Genomic DNA, 25,290 nt, shown 5'->3' on the forward strand with positions numbered 1-25,290 from the left:
ATATATACCGTTCGATAAGGAACATAAGCTCACTCATGATCACTCCATTTACTTCGCACTATACTCCGTGATCATGTCAACCTTCACCTACATGCCCATTCTGCTAAAAACATATTGTTTCAACTACGCAATTTCATAATTTCATCCTAATTTCTCTCACACTGTTGTTATTTTCTCATATGCAAAGCCTGCTGGGACATATGCGTCTGCTCCTATTCTCCACTATCAAGTTTTCCAGTTCTAGCTTAGCAAAACAGCGAAGAGGATTCCCATCTGCAGATAAGCCTATCAAAATGCCTTATAAACCTTACAAACACTAAAAGTGCATCTCCACGAAATAACAGACAATGGAGCAGGACAGAAGGGTACACAAGTTGCGACCTAGGGAGCTCTAATTCTACGGACTTGCTGATTCTTTTGTCAATCAAGGCTCATTGGATGGCCGTCAAATCCGTGAGTACATACATGGCCATATTTCACCTGCGTTTCTGACGCGTTTACACTTATACGCCACCGCACCCTTTGTCACAGCCACTGTTTTACATATATAGCAAACCGAAACTGCTACACGGTACATGCTCATCAGACTGTACAAATTCACACAAGGATAGCCATAATTCACAACCCTTTCTTACAGGGTCACTTCGCATTTCTCACTCTCATAATAAAACGCTTTGCAAAAAGAAATGATATCTCATCAAAAACACGTTTTCAACGTACAAAAATGCCAAGTTACTCACACGTACAAGACATACACCGTCTATAACTCATTCATTCAGACTGTCAAAATCCAGGCCAGCCATTAAAAGTATTGATATCAAAATGACGCCAAGTTACGGTACTACAAACAATATTTCCTCAATTCTTTCAAGTCACTTGGCCCTGTGTTTTGTAATCTTACCATTTTACAATGTCATGCAAACTTTGTGTCAGATCAAACTGTCAAATATTTTGCATTACCTCATGGAACACATTCATGCAGAAAACTGCAGGTGAGTAACTACAGGAAGCATATTTCTCCAGAAAACATATGTTTATACTTGCTTCTGCACTGAATTTGAGTAAATGTACAAGTGATTATATATTTGCTACGTACAATAAATGCTGCATGTAAAATGCATATTGTACATACATACATAGACAACTTCTTTATCCCCATGGGGACATTACCCTCGAGCATGTTACATTCACATTTATAAACAGACATTTATACCAAGAAACATACAAGCGTTCATGCAACAGAAAGGCTGGGCACCGAAATACATACATACCAATACAAATTGGACATATAGACGCCTCTTCAATCAATCTTGACTGTGAGAAAGCCATCCACACATATGTTTGGCCTGTCCATGTACTGCTTGCTTATACACACAGGGCCAAGTGACTTGAAAGAATTGAGGAAATATTGGGTAGCATTGCTTTGGAATACATCTTATTTAATTTCGGTGAGGCAAGATAGCCTATATTGTTCGTAGTACCGTAACTTGGCATCATTTTGATATCAATACTTTTAATGGCTGGCCTGGATTTTGACAGTCTGAATGAACGAGTTATAGACGGTGTATGTCTTGTACGTGTGAGTAACTTGGCATTTTTGTACGTTGAAAACGTGTTTTTGATGATGTAAGAGGGAAATTAAACTGGGACCCAGAAAAGGCTGGCATTTGAACGAGCCGGCATGCTGGGGCGCAGCCTGTACTTCAAAGGACCCGAGAGCCTTGTGGTAAAACAATAAGCTACTCGGATTTCCTCGGGATGAGCAGGCCATTTGGCTCTCTGGACTGTTACCCTCTGGACAAGATTGAGATAAGAGGAACTGAACTGGTTGTTTATGGTTGTGTGAGCAAGTCATTGGCTCTCTGGAATGTTACCACCTGGATACAACTAAGATAAGGGGAACTAGTCTCTTTGCCTGTGGTTGTGGGTGTGGGTGTTTTGGGGTCATAAAGGGTAAAATGACCGGCCACATGGCGGGACAATACCACAGTGCCCTCATTTTGGGCCCCTCTGACATTACACTTTGTATTTCTTTTCTGGATCTGGACTATAAACCATCTGTATATCCTATTTACAAACCCCGGAAAACCTTACAAACCATGCACATGTGTTCATTGTATTATTGTATTATGCCTTATGTAATAATAACATGGATTGCGTGTACAATGGTTAAACAGAAGGGTATTTTCATGACAACTGCACCATAATATTACATCCACTTGGCATGTTTGGTATGTACATGTTTACAATAAATCAAGCCATTGAATGAAATATGTTTCATACCAAATAGAATTTGAAAAAACATAGTTTCAATAACTCAGGAAAAAACTAACACAATGGAATGTCCTCTCTGGTAATCATCTCCTTTTCCCCATTTCCCCACCAATTGTTTTAACAACTGCCTCCAAAAGGTGGGGGCCGGAATTCGAGATTTATGATTCGGCCAGGTTAATTTATGGTAATGCCTAGACCAAACTCGGGATTTGGCTTAAAAGGAAGGGAGACAAAGCAATGGAGGAAGATCGTAATCGACTTCCCACCGTGCACATACTATGTGCGCTGTGTGTAGACAGACAAGGAAGATCGTAATCGACTTCCCTCAGTGCACATACTAGGCTATGTGTTCTGTGTAGAGATAGCCAGGAAGATCGCAATCGACTTCCCGCACTGCGCATACTCTGTGTTCTGTGTGTAGCTAAACAGGCTGGGTAAGAACTCTTTTACTCTGTATTTATGTTTTTAACCCTTATAATTGATTTGGAATTGAAGATAATAACCTACCTGCCTGTTCAATAAATTCTTATTTTTAACTTGCGTGGTCTTCATGACTCTAATCCATTTTATCTTCTTTTCAGCCGAAATTCCGTTTAAATACTCAGGGGGGCAATTATGACTAGGACCTACTGATCAGGGGTCTAGTACAGTAAACGTCTTTAGTGGGGTCTTCAAGTTAGATAGGTGACCACGATCTGCCCGCTAAGGGATTGGTGGGATTGGTTCTGGTGTTGTTTGGCATAAGAGAACCCATGGGCGTTGTACGCCGGTTCTCTCCAAATTCGCCTTAAGGAGCCCGATAGATTCTTCACCGTCCTGGGCTCATAACTGTCTATGCACTATCCATGTAAGCCAGGCATGGAAGGCATGTATTATGGTGGTCAGCCTCCTACCCTCTGGATTCCTCGCCGAACTGAGATTTAACAATAATGCTAAAGCCCGGGAGCATATATTGAGGAATGATGGCACAAGATAGAGTCGAGTGTAACCACTCCCAAGTTCCACGTGTAGTTAAACCCAAATTTTAAATTATCATGTAAAATGGAGTCAGATTAACGCGAGAGTAAAACATAGTAACCGTTACGCTTCCTTGCTGTGGTCAGGGATATATCTGTTATGTTGTTCCGCGCATTTGTGAATATTCTGATGCTCCCATTGGAATATTTACAGTCCGGCGACAGATCGGATATATCTCTGATGACAGCATAGCCCCGTTTACAAACGGAGAGTAACTAGAATGCTACTGATCCGTTTCAGGCCAGTTTTAAGCGGGATATGAAGCAACGCCTTCATATCTAACCCGTGGCAACGGAACCAGTGCATTCTTAATTTTAATTGTGCCCTGTTCTTACGGACAGATGAAAACTAACTAACATCTCGGTTTTGAATCACACCAGCCAAGGGAGAACACGCGATACCTTCCCCTCCAGCTACAAACCCTCATTGGTCTAGCTGTGAGGTGTTTACAATGAGATAATCTTTACAGGAAACTCCTACTTCTGAAATCTAAATAAAATGCACGCACACATTAGGCAGTTGCCCTTTTGTCATGTTAACTAAGTTTAACGTTAGCTACCTTGCTAACAAGTTGACAAACCGAGTGTGTAACGATAGTAAAGACGGCTCAGAAATTAACCACCAAAATCTGCGTTGTGAGTCAGTCTGGTAGGTAATGTCACTGGTCGTATGAAAACCGGTACCGGATAATGTTTATTCACAGCAGGTATATCGACTTCCTTAAAGTGAGAACAGTCAAACTGTTCACTGTGCTGTTTCTATGGTGGGATATATAGTTTTTATATTAACCTTAAAGTTTTAAATCACCTTCAAGAAACAGACAATATAATTTCTGTGACCATAGGAATGTATCTATTTATTCACTATCGCCCTCCCCACTCTATAAACATCAAAGTAAACAACCTTGGGCAAGTAGGGTCACCCTGAAGGTCTTCTAACTGGAGGCTAAGAGAGTTTTCTCTATATAACAAAACTGCTATAAATTAGAAATACAAACATTGAAATTGATTCAGTTGTGTCCTTTATTTCAAGAAATAGTTCTGCAATATATGATTTCATATATTGCAGAACTATAGATTTTCTTTATATTAGGTCGTTGCTGGCACAGAAATCGATGCTGTAATGGTGGATACGTCTGAAACTGCTGGACATCAGTTAGAAACAAGACCTTTCTAAAGTTAAAACGTTATAGACACAGGTTATCGGCTAATGACACAACCCGCACTAGCTCATGTAGCCCTAAAATATTGACGTGTCTCCCTATCGCTCTAGACTGCTCCCAGTTCCTGTGCAGGAACTGGTCTTCAAAAAATACAACTTGGGGAAGATTGAGTAAGAGCATAATAGCTGAAGATGTATTCCACACAGAGAAGCTTTCTGATGTTTTAATTTATCCAAGCGTATGCAAATCAAACAAAGGTAAAGTGGGGCTACAACAATGAGGGGAGAAAAAGACAAACAAAACAAACAAACAAAAAAAACATTATTTTGAATGGTTTGATCATTTAAAAAAGAAAAAACAATTTTTGATTATTTAACAGTCAACATGCAAGCTTGTGAGTGACAATTGACAAATCAACCAATTTTTTTAATCCCCATTCAAAACCATTTGAATTCAGCCACACAGTCACATTAAGAAACCACACAGGTCGGGATCTGTCATTCTCCCTTTGCGGGAACCTAGGTTCATGGGATGCCTTGGTCTGGCCACCTATTCCTGTGAAGAAATGCTCAGATTGGGATTGGGAATGCGTTCTGATAAAACCACTGGACATCTTCCCTACTTTCTCCTGTGTCCCACAAACAGGTGTGCTTCCACTGCTAACAGACATCAACCAGGAGGATGAGACAAAAAAAAATATCTTTCCAAAAATTAACAATTTTTAAATGACAGGGTGTCCTAAAATCCAATACCTCAGTGTGGCATATCAAAAAAGCTTCTTGTCAGCTGGATAAACTTAATGAGAACAATTTTTGAAGATTCAGAGTGAATCTTTTATAAAATATCTTGACAGTATAAATAAGTATAATTCAAGAAAGAGCCCCTTGAGGGTTAGCTAGCCCACTCTACTATAATGTCTGTATGAAATGATGCTTGCTATTCATCAAAATGAGACCACCACCTGAGTAATATTGCAGTGATATAATAATACAGTGAATCAAATAACAACACCAGTTTTCTTCTTTCTCTGCAAGGAATGATTTTTTGAATAATGAAGGTTTCATGATGCAAAGTAAAATATAGTAACAGCAATAACAACAGACAACTTAACCTAATAAGCCCACCGTATCTTAGCAACCTGGTTAATGATGAGCAAAGCAGCGAGTGTTGGATCAGGAACTCAACCCCCATCATCGGAGTGCCAACATTGCAATCCCCCCCCCCCTTTCTGGTTCCCTTCCTCCTTTTCCTCTTCGTCTTATCTCCCTCACTGTATTTTTTGAGTTAAGAGCCAGCACACAATAAGTTGAACAAGGAAATTTTATGTATCTGTATGAGTGCATCTGTGTGGTCAGTTCTGTTCAGTTCTCACTAAGGACAAATGTACAGATCAGTGACAAGCACACACAGATCCCTGTGCTAACTGCAAACAGCATGCAAGATGGATGGAAGGAAGCCGGGGGGGGGGGGTTGAATGAGAGAGAGGGTGAGTGTAACAATGGACAATGGTATGCTAATCTGCAAACTGAATTTCAAAGCCTCTCCTAATACAATACGGTTTCTGGATAAGAATTTAAAATTCTATTTTTAACTGCAGCATTCAACCAACCAATGGCTTGATTTTAATTTATTTGAAGATAGATCTAAACTGTGGTGTCTTATATAACACAAGGAGGGTGATACTCTACCTGCTAAACTGAAGGACTGTGGAGGATTCAGTGAAATTAGTAGATTACTGCTTCAGCATCCACCAACCTGCATTGCAGTTGTTCTGTAACTGTGACCATGCTGCAGCTGTGCTGTTCCTACTACAGCCGTGCCATTACTATGATACTGCTGCAGCTGTGCCGTTACCATAGCACTGCTGTACCTGTGCTGTTACCATGATAGAACTGCAGTTGTGCAGATACTATGGCACTGCTGCAGCTGCACTGTTGCCATGATACTACTGAAACTGTGCTGTTACCATGACACCACCACAGTTGTACCACCGTACAAATTCAACTACACTGTTACTATTATGCTGAAGCTGTGCTGTAACTTTGGATGATAGGGGAGGGTGAGGAAAGACTGTAACATCATATATCCAAGTGGCATCAACATCAATCCCCTTTGATATAATTTGATCAAGGATGTGGCCATGGTTATGCGTCCGCTTTGTAACATTTTTGACAAGAATGTAACCGGTTCATGAAATCCATTGCCTTCCAATCAGATGGCTCACTCACCTGCACACTAAAATCACAAACAATTCTGAACTTACAGTGGGGGAGAGCGGGGAAATATCAGTTTTTGTATTTGGCTCAATTCTGAAAATATTAGTAGAGATAGATTAATTAAATTTTTAATACATACAACCTACATCCCTTGGCTATGATTACATACCCCAATTAAAATTCTACGGCATATCATTCACAAGCAATCTGACTGAAAGTCCTGAGAGTGAAATGTTACATTTAACTCTGAGGTTGGTGTAAAAACTAACAGGGCAGGGGGCAACAGTCTTAATAGCTTTAAAAGTTAACACAAAGTAATTTAGTACAATTCCATGTTATATGACACAAACAATCTTTAATTTATTTTCTGATTACATTTACATGTTTTTTGTGGCCAACCTATATCAGTGAAAATCACAAGACTGTACATTATTCTCTGGTTTCCATCTAATGTCTGTTCAATCCAAATAGCTATATAAGTCAATGTCACGTCATCACGTCATTGTAATCGAAAGTTAAAGCTGAGTTAAATATATTTATGGAGTTTCGATCTGAGTAGAACCCATCTTATAAATTGGTTAATTAATAGTCTACTGACAACAGGCTATCAACCCCATTTGGTGTTTGCACTTTTGCCTGGCTATAAATCCCAGCAAGCTAGCATGCTATATCAAAACTATGTAATTTGTTATTTGCTAAAAGAAAATTTACAATTACATACATTTGGATTCCTTGACGCACATACAATACAGTAATTGAAGAACTCTTTCGGTAAAAGAAATTCACTTGTATATAACCAAAACAGATTTATGACAATATCTCTTGACATAATAATTGAACTCTCCCGTCATTCGTTAAAGACGAAGAGGTGGTACTTCTGTGTGTTAAACCAGAAATATTTCCTTCAAGCTTGATACAGCTACCTATAAAGTCCATGTGTTAGATTTTGCCCCACTCTCTATTGTCTATCTTTGTATCTATTAAGCTATTGCAGCAGTACTGTAACTATGACACTAGTGCAGCTGTACTGTAATTATGAACCAACTGCAGCTGCGCTGTAATTATGAAGCAAATACAGATGGATTTTAAAACATTAAACAATACTGATTAATAATTTGGTCAAAACGGTTTTTACACCAAATGCTCAGCAAACTACTGAAAATGGCTTCATAGCAACTCTGATCCTTTACTCTCATTAAGAATTGCAAAATCTATGAATATGAAAATTGGCTACACTGGCTGCTGTGGTCCCAGGATACAGTGGGCTCCAGAATTATTGGCACCCTTGATAAATATGCACAAAAAATGCTAAAGAAAAAAAAAATGCTAAACTAAAAAATAATGCATTTATTGACATAAGCTTTATTTTCCAACATGTGTAAACTAGTGTGCTTGATTAATGATTCATTGGAATCAACCAAAGTCTTAAATTTTTTAAATAAAAAAAATATTTCCCCAAAAAACAGGTTCCACAATTATTGGCACCCCTGGTTTAATACTTTGTGAAAACAACCCTGGCAAAGGTGACACAGCCATGAGTCTTTTCCTATAATTCGTGATAAGAACACATTTGACCATTGCTCCATGTAGAACTTTTCAGAATCATTGATATCTTTGGGTTTGTGCTTATGGACCCCCCCTCTTCAGTTCAGACCACAGGTTTTTGATGGAATTCAAGTCTGGAGACTGAGATGGCCATTGGAAAACATGGATGTTGATTTTACTTTAGCATTTCTGTTTAGGTTTTGATGTATACTTGGAGTCATTGTCCTGCTGGACAATCTACCTATTGACAAGTCCTAGCTTCTTAGCAGGGACAACCAAATTTTCTGCCAGAATTTCCTGGTACTTTGTTGAATTCATTGTGCCATTGATCTAAAATAGTGCCCCGGGACTACTGCCAGCAAAACATCTCCAAAATATCAATGACCCACCTCCATATTTGACCGTAGGTATAAGGTGTTTCCCCTGTATGCATTCCTCTTTTGCCGCCAAACATGTCAATGGCGTGTATGGCCAAAACGTTCAATTCTGGTCTCATCTGACAATAGCACTCTCTTCCAGTGATAATTCCAATGAGGTTTGGCAAGCTCCAGATTCTTGGTTTTGTTTATTGTGCTCAGTAAGTGTGTCTTCGTGCCACCCTTCCAAAGAGTTAGTTGGTATGGAGGTGCCATTTTATGTATTTTTTAGACTTGTTGACCGCAAGAAACAAACCAATCTCTACAATTCTTAAACAGTGATCCTTGGGTTATTAATTTGCAACTATTCCATATGTTTTACACCTTTTTATTATTGCGCTTACAGTGCTAAGTGGTATGTTTAACCGTTTGTCTTTTTTTGTAGCTATTACCAGACTTGTGATGGTAAATAACCATCGGTCTCTTCTGAATTGACAGTTATTTGGCTTTTCCCATACTGATGGATGACAAAGGGATTTTGTATCCTTGTTACCTCATTTTTATTCTCTAGTGAAACTGGAAGTGATGGAATTATACAATATAGTTCCTTTAGACTGAGATGAACTAAATTAAGTAAAATTATATTGCCAATTTCATTTTGTTTGATTTTACTGACAATGATTGTTAGGGGTGCCAATAAACTATGGTTTTCAGAACAAAATAGATCACTTAATAAAAAAACATTGAAGCATGAGAGTAAATGTATTGAAATAAGTATATAGTTTTCCCACATATTTGAACATAACATATACTGTAGATTATTATCTATGTCATTTATTATATGCAGTCTTTTTTCTTCATTTTTATTAAGGGTGCCAATAATTCTGGAGCCCACTGTATATAGTAGACACGGCATCCATGTTCAAAATCAATATCTTTGCAAAAACTATCAACTTCTGCATGACATTATAGAAGCAGTGATCTATAAAATGTACACTATTCCCTCTATGCTGTCAGGTATATCAACACAATTTTCATAAACAAATTCCACCCATTTAAAAAAAAGTCAGCTCCTTTGCCAACAAGTGGAACAAAGTTCCTACCTCAGGACTGCATCCTAAAACTGTGCAGTCTACCATGTTCAGCACCCCAACTGTCAAAACAATGTCACTAACAAGAGCTTCCTCCTACAGAGCCACTACTGTGGAACACCCTTCCAAAATGTATAAGGGAGTCAGACACAGTCTCAATATTAAAAACTCACCTTTATGCTCAGGCTTATAATCAGTAGGAGAAGACTGTAGCCATAAAGTATTGTGGGGTGGCATCCTTTCCTTACGGTCACCTGTCAATCAGCTGTGACCCCACTTTGCATTGGCTGGCTCTTGATAAGTAGGTATGGCTGTCTCCCCTTCATGACTGCATGGGTTCTCAATCCCTGTCATAGTAGCTATGCAGTTATAGATTACTCCTGATGGGGCCACAATTTCTGAACTCCCCAACCGTTGGAATCCAGCCCCTCTTTTGTCGCCGCCTCCACCCTCTCCACTTCCATCACCCCCTGCCACTGCCCACCATCACCACCTGGCCCCGCCCATCACCTGAGTCCCCACTTTAGGATTGTCCCCTAGCTGCCACAAATTTGATCAATGTGCACCATGTTGGTCACAAACCTACACCCTGAGCCGACCAGAGGAGGATGGGTTCCCCCCTTGAGTCTGGTTCCTTCCAAGGTTTCTTCCTATCTGTTACCAGGGTGTTTTTCCCTGCTACTGTTGCCTTAGGCTTGTTCATGTGGGGGTTTAGGCCAGAATTGTCTGTGAAGTGTACTGTGAAAGTTGTTTGTGAAATGCACTATCTAAATACATTTTGATTTGATTTGAACAAGTCAGCATTCTCTGTACTAAGGTTTCAGTTTACCACATTTATCATTTTATTTATTTACCATGGCTATCCTGTAATTTCCACATCTTTGCATTGTGGACCATGACAGGTTTGAAGTATTTGTGACGTCACAAACTTTGCTTGTACGTGCATGTTTCCAACTCAGAATCTCTCCATCTACAACAGTGAAAGAATGTGAAAAGCCGCTCTGGTGACAAGTTCTGCACAAAAATTAATCTGTACAATGAAAGTCAGGCTTCCAAGAGGAGATGACCATTAGAAAAGTTTTGAGAACAGCAGTTTAAAAAAAAAAAAAAAAGTGTTTTTAACTTGCACTTAAAATTGCTTACTGATGATGTATTCCGCAGTCTAGGTGCCTAAAATGAAAAGGCTGCCTCACCCATGGTGGTGCATTGGGTAGCACTGTCACCTCACAGCAAGAAGTCTGCATGTGGTGTTTTCATGTTCTCCTCATGTCTCTCCTCCTTACTTCACTCTAGTGTTTCTTTTGCGCCTCTACATCATGAAACCTATGCACTTGTTGTACGTCGCTCTGGATAAGAGCGTCTGCTAAATGCCTATAATGTAATGTAATGTAATGTAATGTCCACGTGGGTTTCCTCCAGGTACTCTGGTTTCCTCCCACAGTCCAAAGACATGCAGGTAGGTTAATTGGAGACTTAAATTGCCATAAGTATGAGTGCGTGAGTGAATGGAGTGTGTGCCCTGCGGTAGATTAGCGGCCTGCCTAGGGTGTATTCCTGCCTCTCACCCAATGGACCCCGGGAATAGGCTCCAGCACTCCCCGCGACTCTGCCCAGGATATGCGGGTATAGATAATGGGTGGATGGATGCCTCACCCATTCTTTTTTAGTTTAATGTTGGGCGCATTGAGATGATCTTAAATTCTGTTTGGGCTGAGTAAACATTTCTAAGACATATGAAGGTGCCTAATCACAAGTAAAGGTACCTTAAAAGCTATTCTAAATGACACAGGGAGGCAGTGTACTGCAGCCAGGGCAGTGGTATTGCTCTCTCTCTTTCAAGTTCTAGTTAAAATTCTAGCAGCCGCATTTTTATCTAGTCGTAATTTGTCAGTAGCCTCTGGTAACCCACAGAGAAGTCCATTACAATAGTCAGTGTGGCTAAAGACAAAGGCAATGTCTTCACACCATACAGTTTTTGGAAAATTCTTACAGATATATAAAATATTCCTGAGATGAAAGAAAGCACTTCTAGTCACAATGCTGTTATGAGTCTAAAATAACCCCTACATGCCTGGCTTCATTTTTATTATGTACAGATAATTGGCTAAGTTTGGCCAGTTTTTCTCCCTGTGTTTTTTGTGCCAATTAAGAAAATCTTTTCTTCATTTAATTTTAAGAATTGTTAGACATCCAGTTTTTCATGCTAGATAAGACAGGTAATCAGGATATTTAGGTCAAGAGGGTCATCTGATGCAATTGGGAAGGCAGGTATGCCATCTCGCCAAGTTACGTATACAACACAGAGAGTTTGGCACTTTCCAGTGTTTCTTACAGGAATAACCACAATGATCACTCTCAGCCCTTAAGAACATTAACTCCTGTACCTTCCAACCTCATGTAAACAGACAGAATTCACAAATAATTTTACACATCCACACAATAAAGCCCCAAACTCAGTTTTTTTTGCTTTTTGTTCCTTATTCTTTTTCCTGCCGATTACATCATCACAAATGCTCCAGTCCCACAACAATTAATTCTCCCCATTGAACATTTAGCTGCATCTGCCAGTAACATCTGATCACAATAGTATGATCAAAGTAGCCAATTGCAAGACACTTGGATACACAGGAAACTGACCGCTTTAACTTAGATCTCTTCATATCGCTTTGCAGAAAAAAGTGCCACAGCTGTCAATTTGACCATTGTCACTAATAAAATCAATAAATCTGCTGTCATACGCGCTTGTGTCGCCTAGTAAATCTAATCGTTATTACTGTATGACTAATGCTAGCTATACAGTATATTCAGTCAGATTTATAGATGGCAAAGTGAAAACTGACCTAGTGTTAGCGATGTTACTAGAGGTGTGAGGCTGAATCAGATGCCGGGGACATAATTAATGTTGATAAAGCTGACAGTGTTAGGAGAGCGACAGTGAACCAGACACAGAAGCAGAGCAACAAAAAAGAGTCGTCTTTTGGCTATTGATACAGGGGTTCTATGTGCAGCTGTTCCAGGTAGTGTCATGCCATCAACGTCAGGAGAGAGTCCGTTATTCAATTTTATGCAAATACATTTTAATGGAGAGTCCGTTACCAGTGTTAACTAGCCTCGTATCTTATTCCAATTACCCGTTAGCCAATACTCCCAAATAGGCAAGCATCCTGTGAGAACATTTTTATCTAAAACCCAACTGATTTTTAATATTAATGAGGTAACGTGAGTAACGGTAAACCTAGCATAAAGCTAATGTTAGTTTGAATTCTAAACTAGTTGAGAGGGACAAGACATAGAAACTGTGTCTACACTGTGTGACCAAACCATTTTAAAAAGCAAGACAGAGGGAGATAAATTTGATTGAGTTATGGCAATTTTATTAATATAATGTAATGACAGAAATAACCAAAAAATAGTGCTAATTCTATGGTCTAAAAATGAGAAGGAACTATATTTTTCCTGCTAGAATTATTGTTTTCATCTAACCATAGAATTAACAACCAAAAGTGTTTGCCTAACAACAGTCCAAAAATAAAATGAACAACCAGAGTTTTGCTTGACAATAGTAAAACAATATGGCCAAAGGGCTATGTAAGAATAGTTCATTTCATCTGATTAAGTCGGTAGAACTCAATAAAGGTAAGTAACTAATATATCATCATTATATATGTTAATGATTAATTGCTAATAGTTTATATGCTCTGTCTGCAATGTGACTGGAGCGCTGGAATGAGAGACGCATGCGGGAGCGACACAGTGTGCAAATTCCCCTTCCTTATTGTGTGTTTTGTTTTGGTTTGTTTTGTTTTGTTTGGGTATGTGTGGACTTAAAGCGCAATAAAACCTGTGTGCGTCCAAGAATGGAGGATTGTGTGGTTTGTGTGGAGAAGGACTGCAAAACATGGTGGCCCGTACAGGGGGAGAGAGGAGGCAAGAACACACTGGAAGGAGCGAGGGTGATGGAATTGCTGCTGGGGCAAGCCCTGAGCCATCTGGCGGTGTTGCAGGAGAGGCAGACCACCACCCTCTTTGAGCTGGCTCAGGGGCAGGTGGAGGATCGGGCTCTCCTGCGGAGCATGCTGCTGCTGAACCCGGCAGGACAGTCGCCGCTGACCACCCCAACTGGCAGGTACGCCGGGCTACAGATGCCATGAATGGCAGAAGCAGAGGATGTAGAGGCGTACCTGACCACGTTTGAGGGTACAGCAGCTGCCTGCAGGTGGACTACAGAGGAGTGGGCTATGCGTTTGCTTCCCTTCTCATTGGGGAAGCTCAACAAGCTGCGCACAGCCGGCGTTCTCGAGAACCAACTATGAGGACCTGAAGCAGGTGATTTTAGACCAAGTGCTCATAGGGGAACATGAAAAGGGCCTTATGGTAGGAGTGTGTTACAGGCCGCCAGCTGCAGACAGTAGTGTGAATGCTCTTTGGAAAAATAAAACAAGCTTGTCAGGATTGTGAGACTATTATTATGGGTGACAAATTGCCCTGCTATTAATTGGGAAATGATGACAGGACAAGGGAAAAGTGAGGGAGAATTCTTAGATATTGTAAATGACCTTTTTTGGCACAGTATGTCAATCAGCTCACAAGAGGGAAATCAGTTCTGGATCTGGTGCGATGTAATGATCTGGACAGAATTTGTAGCATAGAGGTAATTGAGCCACTTGGGACTAGCAATCATTCTGCAGTTAGATTTGATGTATTATGGCATATTAACAAGGCCTCCTCTATAGCCAGAATTTTTAATTTTAGACTAGCCAATTTCAAGATGTGAGAATTTAAGTAATATTGACTGGGTGAAACTTCTTAACTGCAAGACTGTGAATGAAAAGTGGGGTAGGTTCAAAGGGGCTATTCTTGAAGCGCAAAGTAAATTTATAGGTAGGTAAGAAAAAATAAGTTGAAGTGCTCCCCCCAGTGGATGAACAAAGCCATACAGGAGAGTTTGAGAAAAAATAAACTGTGTAAGATATATAAAAATGACAGCACTGAGAGTAATAGGGCTGAATATTGTAATATGCGTGCTAAGGTTAAAAAAGAACTACAGGAAGCCAAGAGGCTCTTTGAAAGACAAATTGCCGTAGATGCAAAAAGTAATCCTAAACATTTCTTTCAACACTGTAATAGGAAAAAGAAAGTGGAAGAGGATATCAAATGAAGAAGGAGCATTGTTTCTGAGAATAAAGACATTGCTGATGCCCTAAATAGTTATTTTGTTGAGAGTTATTACATTCAGTACTCAGAAAGTCTTATCAGATATTGTACTGCAAGAATTACTTAAACTAAAGACAAACAAGGCAGAAGGTCCTGATGGTATATACCCAAGAGTACTCAAAAAGTTAGCTGAGATCATTTTTAAACCACTGGCAGGTATTTTTAAGCAGTCCTTAGAAACTGGAGAAATACCCGAGGACTGGAAACATGGTAATATAATACCAATATATTAGAAAGGGGACCATATTGATCCAGGAAACTACAGGCCTGTAAGTTCAACTTATATAATATGTAAAATACTGGAATCTATCATTAGAGACAAGTTGGAAGTATTTCTTGAAAATAGCAACATCCTAAAGGATAGCCAGCATGGTTTTCGTACGGGAAGGTCATGTCTGACAAACCTTCTGGTATTCTTTGAAGAAGCTACCAAGTGTTTTGATCATAGCAAGGCATATGATATTATCTACTCAGATTTTCAAAAGGCATTTGATAAGATACCACATGAGAAACTTGTTAGTAAAACAAAGACAGTAGGAATTAGAGGATGTATTTCAGACTGTATTTGGAACTGGCTACAGGGTAGAACACAAAGAGTAGTAGTAGGAGGGATATTATCTGAGCAGGGAGCTGTTAGAAGTGGAGTCCCACAAGGATCAGTGCTGGAACCACTGCTCTTCCTCATTTATATCAATGACCTCGACAGGGACATAGAAAGTACAGTAGTCAAATTTGCAGATGATACAAAACCGGGAGGCCCAGCTAATAGTCTAGAAGCTACTAAAGTAATCCAACAAGATTTAAATAAAATCCAGAAGTGGGCGGAAACCTGGCAAATGAAATTTATTATAGCCAAATGTAAAGTTCTGCATGTGGGAAATTAAAATATTAGGCAGGATTACTTTATGGGAGGAACAAAATTGGAATGTGCTCAGTTTGAAAAAGACTTGGGAGTAATGGTTGATCAAAGCCTTTCTGGTTCTAGGCACTGTGCTGTCGCACTAAAAAAGGCCAACAGGATGCTGGGATATATAGCCAACATCATTGAGTATAAATCCAAGGAAGTTATACTTATCTTATACAATACATTGGTTAGACCACACTTGGAGTATTGCATGCAGTTCTGGGGACCACACTACAAGAAAGATATAGAGGCTCTGGAAAAAGTTCAAAGAAGAGCAACAAAATTGATTCCTGGTATGAAAGATAAAAGCCATGAGGAAAGATTTAAGATGCTTAACCTCTTCAAGCTTAGTAAAATGAGACTCAGGGGTGATTTGATTGAAGCGTTTAAATTCATAAAGGGGATCAATAAAGTGAACTACAAGAGATTCTTCAGGTTGAGTTCTATTAGTAGAACAAAAATGGAAATTAACAAAAGGTAGATTCCATACAGACATTAGGAAGAATTTTTTCACACGGCGAGTAGTCAATGTGTGGAAAACCCTGCCAGGTCACGTAGTAGAGGCAGAAACTCTGGCTTGATACAGTGTTAGATACTATCTAGTATGTAGGTAATCAGAGCACTAATTTATTTAGGAAAATGGCGAGCATCATTGGGCTAAATGGCCTGTTCTCATCATTATTTATGTTATGAGTGGGTCGAACGAAGGAAGATCACCGTCACCGCTTCAGGGCTCTTCGATACAAGGACGTCATCTGCCCCTTTGCTCTGACTCAGCAACTGCGAGACGCTGCTAACTGGTGGCTCCAACCAGCAGTGCACTCAGCTGTGGAGGTCATTGAGCAGGTGATGCTCGAGCAGTTTGTGCTAAGCCTGCCAACAACCACTGCCGACTGGGTGTGCTGCCATAGACTAACATCGCTGGATACCGCCGTTGCCCTGGCGGAGGATCACCTCAGCGCTCTCCAACATCGCTCTCCAGCTCCTGGCCCCATTCCGAGGGAACCCCGGTCTTCTCATCTGGTCCCAGCACCAAGGAGGAGACCACCATGGGGACCCTCGTGGTTGCAGCACCGGACACCCAGACGCCTGGGCAGGAGTGCTGGGGTTGAGGGTTGCCTGACCATTTCCGCAGGAACTGTCCCCTGATGGAAGTGGGGAAAGTAGTGCGAGTCGCTGGCTCACCCGCCCCCTCCCCTGGTCAGGAGGGGATGTACCAGATACTCTCTTGTGAGAGCTTCCCCAACTTCAGGCATACATCTCCAGGAGGACTTTCCGCTCGAGCAGTCTCGGGATGACGCTTTGCCTTTGACCAAGTGATAGCTATAGATGGTCACCGGATGCGCCCTGCCACTGCTCTAGCTCACCCTGATTTTTCTATTATTAAAGATAGGCTTTACCGAGTGAGTCACTCAAACCAGAGAGGAAAACACCCAGTTGTTGGTACCAAAGAGCCGCCGGGAAATGCTTTTCCAGGCGGCTCACCATAATCCGATGGCTAGTCACCTGGGATAAAACACTGAGTAGGCTAATGGCCCAATTCTATTGGCTGGGCATTCGAGGTGAAGTGCAGAGGTGGTGTGCATCTTGTCCCGAGTGTCAGTTAATTAATCCCGCAGCCACTCCAAAAGCACCGTTGCGCCCATTACCATTAATGGAGGTCCCATTTGAACAGGTAGGGACGGACCTCATTGGGCCATTAGACCGAAATGCACGTGGGCATCACTTTGTGTTAGTTTTAGTAGACTACGCAATGTGATACCCAGAAGCAGTGCTGCTGTGTAGCATGCCAGCTAAGAATGTTGCACAAGCATCGTTTCAAAATCTCCCAGGATGGGTCCCCAAAAGTGATCCTAACCGATCAAGGCACTTCGTTCATGTCTCGTATGTTACGCAAGCTGTACGAATTATTGGGAATTAAATCAATCAGAACATTGGTTTACCATCCCAACGGATGGTTTAGCAGAAAGATTTAATAAAACCTTAAAAACAATGATTCGTAAGTTTGTGCACAAAGATTGTCGTAATTGGGATAAGTGGCTGAACCCTTTATTATTTGCAGTGTGTGAGGTTCCCCAGGCCGCTATGGGATTTTCTCCCTTTGAATTACTTTTTGGGAGGCGGCCACGCGGTGTGTTGGATCTAATTAAGAAAAGCTGGGAGGAAGGTCCAAGCACCAGTACAAATGAAATTCAGTACGTTGTGGACCTGAGAGCAAAGCTCCACACACTAGGGAAATTGTCACAAAGCATATGCTGCAGGCACAAGAATGACAACGGCGTCCATATAATAAAGGTGTTCGGCTGAGACAATTTGCACCGGGAGATGAAGTGCTTGTATTAGTCCCATCTTCTACCTCCAAATTACTTGCCAGGTGGCAAGCGCCCTTCATGGTCACACGGCAAGTTAGGGATGTTGATTATTTAGTTGTACAGTCTGACAGGGGTGGGGCAACACAGATATACCACCTCAACATCCTAAAAGAGTGGAGAGGGGTGACTCCTGTTTCTCTGGTTGCCACAGTGAGTGAGAGAGATGAGTTGGGTCCGGAGGTGACAAAACCGGCCAATTCTACCCTGACCCTTAGTGATTACCATCTCTCACTGTAGCATAGAGCAGATGTGGCCCAGTTGCAGAAGCGCATTGCCGATGTGTTCTCCCCCCTGCCAGGGCACACAAACCTCATCCACCACCACATTGGAACATCTCCAGGGGTGACGGTATGTTCTTGTCCTTATAGATTGCCTGAACACTAAAAGAAAACTGTACAGGCAGAATTTCACGCTTTGTTAGAGATGGGAGTGATAGAAAAATCAGAGTGCGTGTAGCAGCCCCATTGTGCTTGTGCCGAAGCAGGATGGGTCGGTATGCTTCTGTTGCACAAAGTGAATGATGTCTCACGATTTGATGCTTATCTCATGCCTAGGGTCAATGACCTCCTGGACCGGTTGGGCACTGCTCATTTTTTCACGAAACTGGATTTAACCAAGGGCTACTGGCAGATCCCCTTGTCGTCAGAGTCTATGGAAAAAACGGCTTTCTCCAATTCGTATGGTTTGTACCAATTTTTCACACTCCCAATCAGGCTGTTTGGGGTGCCTGCTACTTTCCAATGCCTCAAGGACCGGATGCTGCGGCCCCATTCTTCATATGCTGCAGCCTACTTGGATGATGTATTTATAGTGGCACCGGTGAGCAGTATGTGGCACTTGTGGGGGCGGTGCTTGGGTTTCTGAGGTGTGCAGGGCTTATGGCCAACCCGAAGAAGTGTGCAGTTGGACGGAGGCAGTTATGGTATCTGGGGTACCACTTGGGCGACGTCCCCAGGTTGATACAACAGCAGCTATTGTGGCCTGCCTGCGATCCAAGACAAAAAAAAGAGGTTAGATGGTTCTTGGGACTGGCAGGCTACTATAGGAGATTTATTGCAGCATTCTCTGAGATGACTAGTCCCCTGACCGATCTGACCCGAAAGGGTGCCTCAGATCTGGTCCAGTGGACGGAGCGGTGGTATCAGGCGTTTGAGGGGGTAAAACAGGCTCGCTGTGGTGAACCACTTCTGTATACACCCAACTTTGCTCTCCATTTTTGTCTGCAGACGGATGCATGGAACAGCGGGCTGGGGGCCGTTTCGGTCCAGGAGGCTGAGGAGGTCAACCGCCCGGTGCTGTACATTAGCCGGAAGCTGTCACAGCGGGAGGCGAATTACAGCACAGTGGAGAAGGAGTGTCTGGCTATCAAGTGGGCGGTCGGCACTCTGCTATTATCTCCTGGGACGCCCTTTCACCCTCATTTTGCCCCTTCAGTTTGGCTCCTCCGCATGAAAGATAACAACACATGGATCACTCGTTGGTATCTGGCATTATGGCCATATAAGTTCAAGGTGATCCATAGGCCGGGTGCTCAGATGGTGCACCCGGCCTATGGCTGACTTCCTTTCCCGCTTGGGGGGGGGGGGGGGGGGATGTTAGCCGGCGGCCGAACGGCTCCTCGGCTTATGTCAGGCAGTGGGGGTATGTGAGGGGTGGTGTGGTTAGGGTGCCATCTGCAGGTGGAGAGGGTGCGGTTTAGCTGGCACTGTAACCCCAGGTGTGTGCAATTACAATTAATTGTTAATTGTTTATATGCTCTGCCTGCAGTGAGATCGGGGCGCTGGAGTGAGGGATGCACGTGGGAGTGACGCAGTGTGCAAATTCCCCTTTCTTATCGTGTGTGTTTTGTTTTGGTTTGTTTTGTTTTGTTTGGGTATGTATGGACTTAAAGTGCAATAAAACCTGTGTGCGTCCAAGAATGGAGGATTGTGTGGTTCGTGGGGAGAAGGAAAAACAAAACAAATCTATATATAAATAATAATAATAATATATAATCATTTTTGGTAACTGTTGCATAAGGTAATTAGTCATCCCATCCAAGGCGATTGTCACTTACTTTTTACAAATTAACTGATCACAAAATCTGTGATGTCTCAGTCAAGTTAGCATGCATTTTAAAGTCCCTACATTAAATCACTAAAAGTAAATTCAATAATCGATTGATCTAGCTAAGATGAGTAATGTTAGCCTAATGCTGGCTAACTAGTTTGTCAGAAAGAAACAAAACTAAAAGAAAACCATATGATCATTTTCAAATGAAAAATGGCTGGCCACAGAAATTCTTGATTACCAAGATTCTAGCTGCATCGGGACCCTTTCAATATGCACCTTACATGAAATCCATCTTCAAAACTTTCCTTCTATAGGCCTACCCAATGTCAGATTCTCTTGTTAGAATATCCCAAGCGACTGCCAACAAAACAAATAAAACCAGCAAGCAAGCTATAGCCTACTAAATTCCCTTTAGAATACAAAGTGTCTTTTCTTCTGACCTGTAATGTAATGTACACCAAAAATAATGACTGAGATGTATAAGTATGACTATAGCCTATTGCAAGTAAATGAAAATCTCATAAAAAACACGTTTTCAACGTACAAAAAAGCCAAGTTACTAAAAAGTATTGATATCAAAATGACGCCAAGTTACGATACTACAAACAATATAGGCTATCTTGCCTGACCGAAATGACATAAGATGTATCTCAAAGCAATGCTACCCAATATTTCCTCAGTTCTTTCAAGTCACAAGTCACATTTACAGCAGTGAAAACGCTGCTCACTGAATAACGAAATAAAAGAGAAAAAGTTTTTTTTTAATGATACCATGTCATTCTACAGTCAATATCTGGGACTAAATATTGAATAAATATAAAACCTTACTGTTGGTTTTACGTGTAGAGGTGTCCCTTTTGAGACTGCGTGGTCATATATTGTCTTGGACAATCCGTTTGGGAAATATACGCACATCTGTGACGCCTGGGTATCTTCCAAAATAGCTGTGCGTAACACCACACCTGTTGTTTACGGCGTCGTTGCCCTTTTTAGTACAGTCTGACTTGATTGACAATTCATTTATTCAGTAGGCGAGAGTATAAGCTTTCTAACGATGTATAACATGTCTAATTCTGCTTTTGGAATAGCGTTTTATAGGTCAGCGTAACAGAAAATATTCTTAGCATCGCATTCACTTACGCATTCACTCTGTTAGCAGACAAATACGATGCACCTAACGAAACGTGTTCAAGGATATTTCGTAATTTCTTGGAAAATACTATTATTATTGAGGACTTCTGAACATAGCTAAGCCATATGTTTGCTGATAGACCTAGCTGACATCGTTTTCTGGAGCAAAACAGAAGCGAATAGAACAATATCATTGATACTGTCTCTGTCTCCATCTACTGAGCATAGAGGAGATTTCATCATTGCTAAGTATTACCGCTCAAAATATTTCGGTTATATACGTTATTCTTGAAATTGAGTATCTTTAAATAGGTTAGTGGTGTTATATAATGTAAATATTTCACACTGTAATGTAAGCGTTAGATGGAAGTGTAATAGTTTTTGTGAAGCATGCAACAGTGATGACGTCAGAGCTGGAACATTGCCAAAACGTGATGGACGGGTGAAAATTGTTTTCATGTTGTCTTATCCCCATACAAGAAAACATACGAGAGTACAGAGTATAGAAATACACACGAGTTAATTATTACACATTTAGGTACTGTACCGCATTGTGTGACAATATTTTTGCATTATTTATTTAATCTGATAGCAATGTTTCATCTTAAACCCTCATAAGGGGCTCATTTATATGCTTTATAATGGACAAAAAGCATTTTATTCAATTTTGGAGAGATTTTGGATATGTTTCTGGACACCTAGCTATTTTAGACCACTGTACTGACTGAAAGCTTGTAATTCCCATTTGAAAATTATGCAATAGTGATTTTCTTGAGTCAAAACAGTTGATTTGTAGTGAAATACGTGGATATGTTATGATTTACAGCAATGCATAATTTAGACATTTTGGATAGATTTGGAGATGCTGGGTACACTGCTTAGTTTTTGCTTCATACATCTATAGTAGTTCTACATATCCACCCTTAGATTTTATGAACTTGTGGTCAAGAAGTTTTTGACCTAGCACATGTATAGTTTAACCTCCTATATATGCAGTCTCTCAGTATTTCATTGCAAACCTAAAAAGTGCAAATTTATTTTTGTTTTTTTGTCAAAACAATTGCATTTGTGGCACTTTATTTCTTCCAAAATTATGAATATAAACTAATCTGCGTTAGTATTGTAAATTGTACAAATGTCTTTCTTCTTTTAAGCCATTTTTCAGGTCTTTGTGGGGTTCACATCTGGAGTTATAAAGCTTTAAATAGGGTACCCCCTAAATGGGCAAGGATTGGCAAGATTTGGCTTGTACCTTAAGAGGTATGTGTCACATGCCAGCATGACACCCCTGGGAGGGAGATGCGGCAGTGCCGGGGAAAACCACTGGTTGCTGCATGGAGAGAAAGAGCGCACCCACACAAACACAAAATAAAAAACACCATCTTCACCTTCCTCCTCATCGGTTCAGGGCAAAAACAATTAACTAAAACAACAAACTAAAATAATAAAGACAAAAGAAAGCAAAAGAGAGCTACAACTTTTCAGTTCCCTGCTCGTAGCTGGCCAGATTTTCACCTGACCAGCTCCTCCAGAAAACTTGAATTTTCAGTAGCGGTTCACTTTCTCGGTGTTGTGTTCAAATAAACAAAACTGAAATTAAACACAACTCAAATAAACAAACATGCCCTTGATGTGAGCTCCCGGTCTTGTCTCCAAGCTTTGGAGAATAGCACACCTTTAAGCAGCAAGAAGCAAGGTCCTGGGTCCCGCCCGGGCCTTTCTGTGTGGAGTTTGCATGTTCTCCCTGTATCCGTGTGGGTTTCCTCCGGGTATTCCGGTTTCCTCCCACAGTCCAAAGACATGCAGGTTAGGTTAATTGGAGAGTCTAAATTACCCCTGGGTGTACTCCTGCCGTTGCCCTTGACCAAGGCACCGGCCTCGGAACTGGAGTTGGTCCCCGGGCGCTGCACTGTAGCTGCCCACTGCTCCTAAGTAATTAGGATGGGTTAAAATGCATAGGACAAATTTCACTGTATGTACATGTATATGCACGTGACAAATAAAGCTTTCTCCTTCTTCTTCTTCTAAGCAACCCAAGTTTGTGTGCTCTCTCAACCAGCCGGCGCAGCCAAGGCCAATCCCTTTCACCGCTGGACCGAATGCCACAGTATACTACAAATATTTTCTCTTTATAGAAAATGAAAATCAAGTGCAGATATTTATTAGCAACTTCTTTCTTATTATTGTAATTAGGGGTCCAAGTGGAACCTTCTTGTTTTTGCTGGCATTATTAGAGGTCCACAAAGTGCTGGAACCGTATTGTTTTTGTTCTGATTATTATTATTCGGGGGCCAGGTACCAAGAGTGTGTAGGACCACTATTGTTTTTTCTATGATTATTATTAGGGGACCAATAATTACAAGGGTGTAATTGTTATAGCAAGGATTCTTCTTATTTTTCTTCTGCTTCTTGATACATTTTAACCCCTTTCCCATGCTCAAAAACTAATTACTTTGAGAGGTATGTTCATTATGCCAGCTAATTTATTATGCAAGCCCCACAGGCAACTTGCACTCAAGTTGGTGATGCAAAATTTCAACAGTGAATTTTTTTTACAACTGTCTGTAAATATGAACAAAGAATATCATACAAGCTCCTCTTCCTCTGATTGGCTGTAGGTACCATAACTCTGATTGGTGCATAGATGTGTGGATTTCTTTCCATTACTACACAGAAAAATAGTGCCAAAATGATTTGTGTTTTTGTGTGTCCACAGCTTGAGATTTGTATTTTGCAATTTGCAGTTTGAGATTTGTAAAACAGGATTTGTAATGTTGTGATGCGTAAAACACATTTTGTGTGTCCACAGCTTGAGATTTGTATTTTACAATTTATAATTTGAGATTTGTAAAACAGGATCTGTAGTTTTACAATGCGTAAAACATGTGTGAGTTGTGAAACACGTGTAAATAATATTGGTACTAAATTCACTCCATATCCATCCATTATCTATACCCGCTTACTCTGAGCAGGGTCACAGGGGTGCTGGAGCCTATCCCAGCGTGCATTGGGCAAGAGGCAGGAATACACCTTGCGATAGATTGGTGGCCTGTCCAAGGCACACACACCGTTCACTCACACCTATGGGCAATTTAGAGTCTCTAATTAGCCTACCTGCATGTCTTTGGACTGTGGGAGGAAACCGAGGTACCCAAAGGAAACCCATGCGGACACAGGGAGAACATGTAAACTCAACACAGAAAGGCCCCAAGCTGAGATTTGAACCCACAACCTTCTTGCTGTGAGGCGACAGTGCTACCCACTGCACCACCGTGCCACCCATTATTATTATTATTATTATTAGGGGTCCAAACAGTGAAGCTGATGGAACCCTATTGTTTTTGCTGGTGTTATTATTATTATTATTATTATTTATTTTGTCTTCTGAAATTTTTGCCAGTTACTGCAAAACAGCTGGGAGACTTTCGATTAATTTTTGCACAATCGTAAATTCTTGGGGACATTAGCTGTGCAGTGGCTCTCACCACAATTGGCTACATGGTGGCACTATAGTGGACAATTAAATGTAAAATTTTCCAGAAATTATTACTCCTGCCTCGTTTGTCGCCGAGACCTGAGCTAAATCTCAATGTAGTCTTCTGTAGTAATTCTTTAGAACCCATAATATCCACCATGTTGGATTCTTGGCACTAACTGGCCACTTGGTGGCACTATAACTGTCATTTGAATTCTCAGTATTCAAAGGCTCATAACTCCTGGCTCTTTTTAGGTAAAGACTTGAATCTTGCTTCCCAAAATGCTTCTCCTTGTGGACAACTCAAATGCTTAGGAGTCATAATGTCCACCATTTTGAGTTTTCCACTATTTTGAAAAAAAAAAATAAAAAAAAACATTTTAAATCATCTCCTGACCCTTTGACATGGAACTTGCATCAATTCGTTCATTTGAAGGTCGTCTGAAAAAATTATGCAAAGAAAGTTTATAATTCAAAAATC

General features: G+C 40.9%; 1 protein-coding gene and 1 long non-coding RNA gene across 5 annotated transcripts in view; one reads left to right on the plus strand and one right to left on the minus strand.

Moving 5' to 3' along the window:
* Window positions 1-8,121, plus strand: part of LOC135257897 (uncharacterized) — an 89,100-nt gene extending 80,979 nt beyond the window's left edge. The window contains exon 2 of the long non-coding RNA XR_010330808.1: window positions 7,924-8,121. This is a non-coding gene — a long non-coding RNA (uncharacterized LOC135257897). The remainder of the gene's footprint in view (window positions 1-7,923) is intronic.
* The window catches only part of LOC135257863 (gephyrin), a 404,797-nt gene that overhangs the window by 296,556 nt on the left and 82,951 nt on the right, over window positions 1-25,290 (minus strand). The gene's annotated exons all lie outside the window — the stretch shown is intronic.

The sequence above is a fragment of the Anguilla rostrata genome, chromosome 6, assembly GCF_018555375.3.
Source record: "Anguilla rostrata isolate EN2019 chromosome 6, ASM1855537v3, whole genome shotgun sequence".
Classification (NCBI taxonomy): domain Eukaryota; kingdom Metazoa; phylum Chordata; class Actinopteri; order Anguilliformes; family Anguillidae; genus Anguilla; species Anguilla rostrata.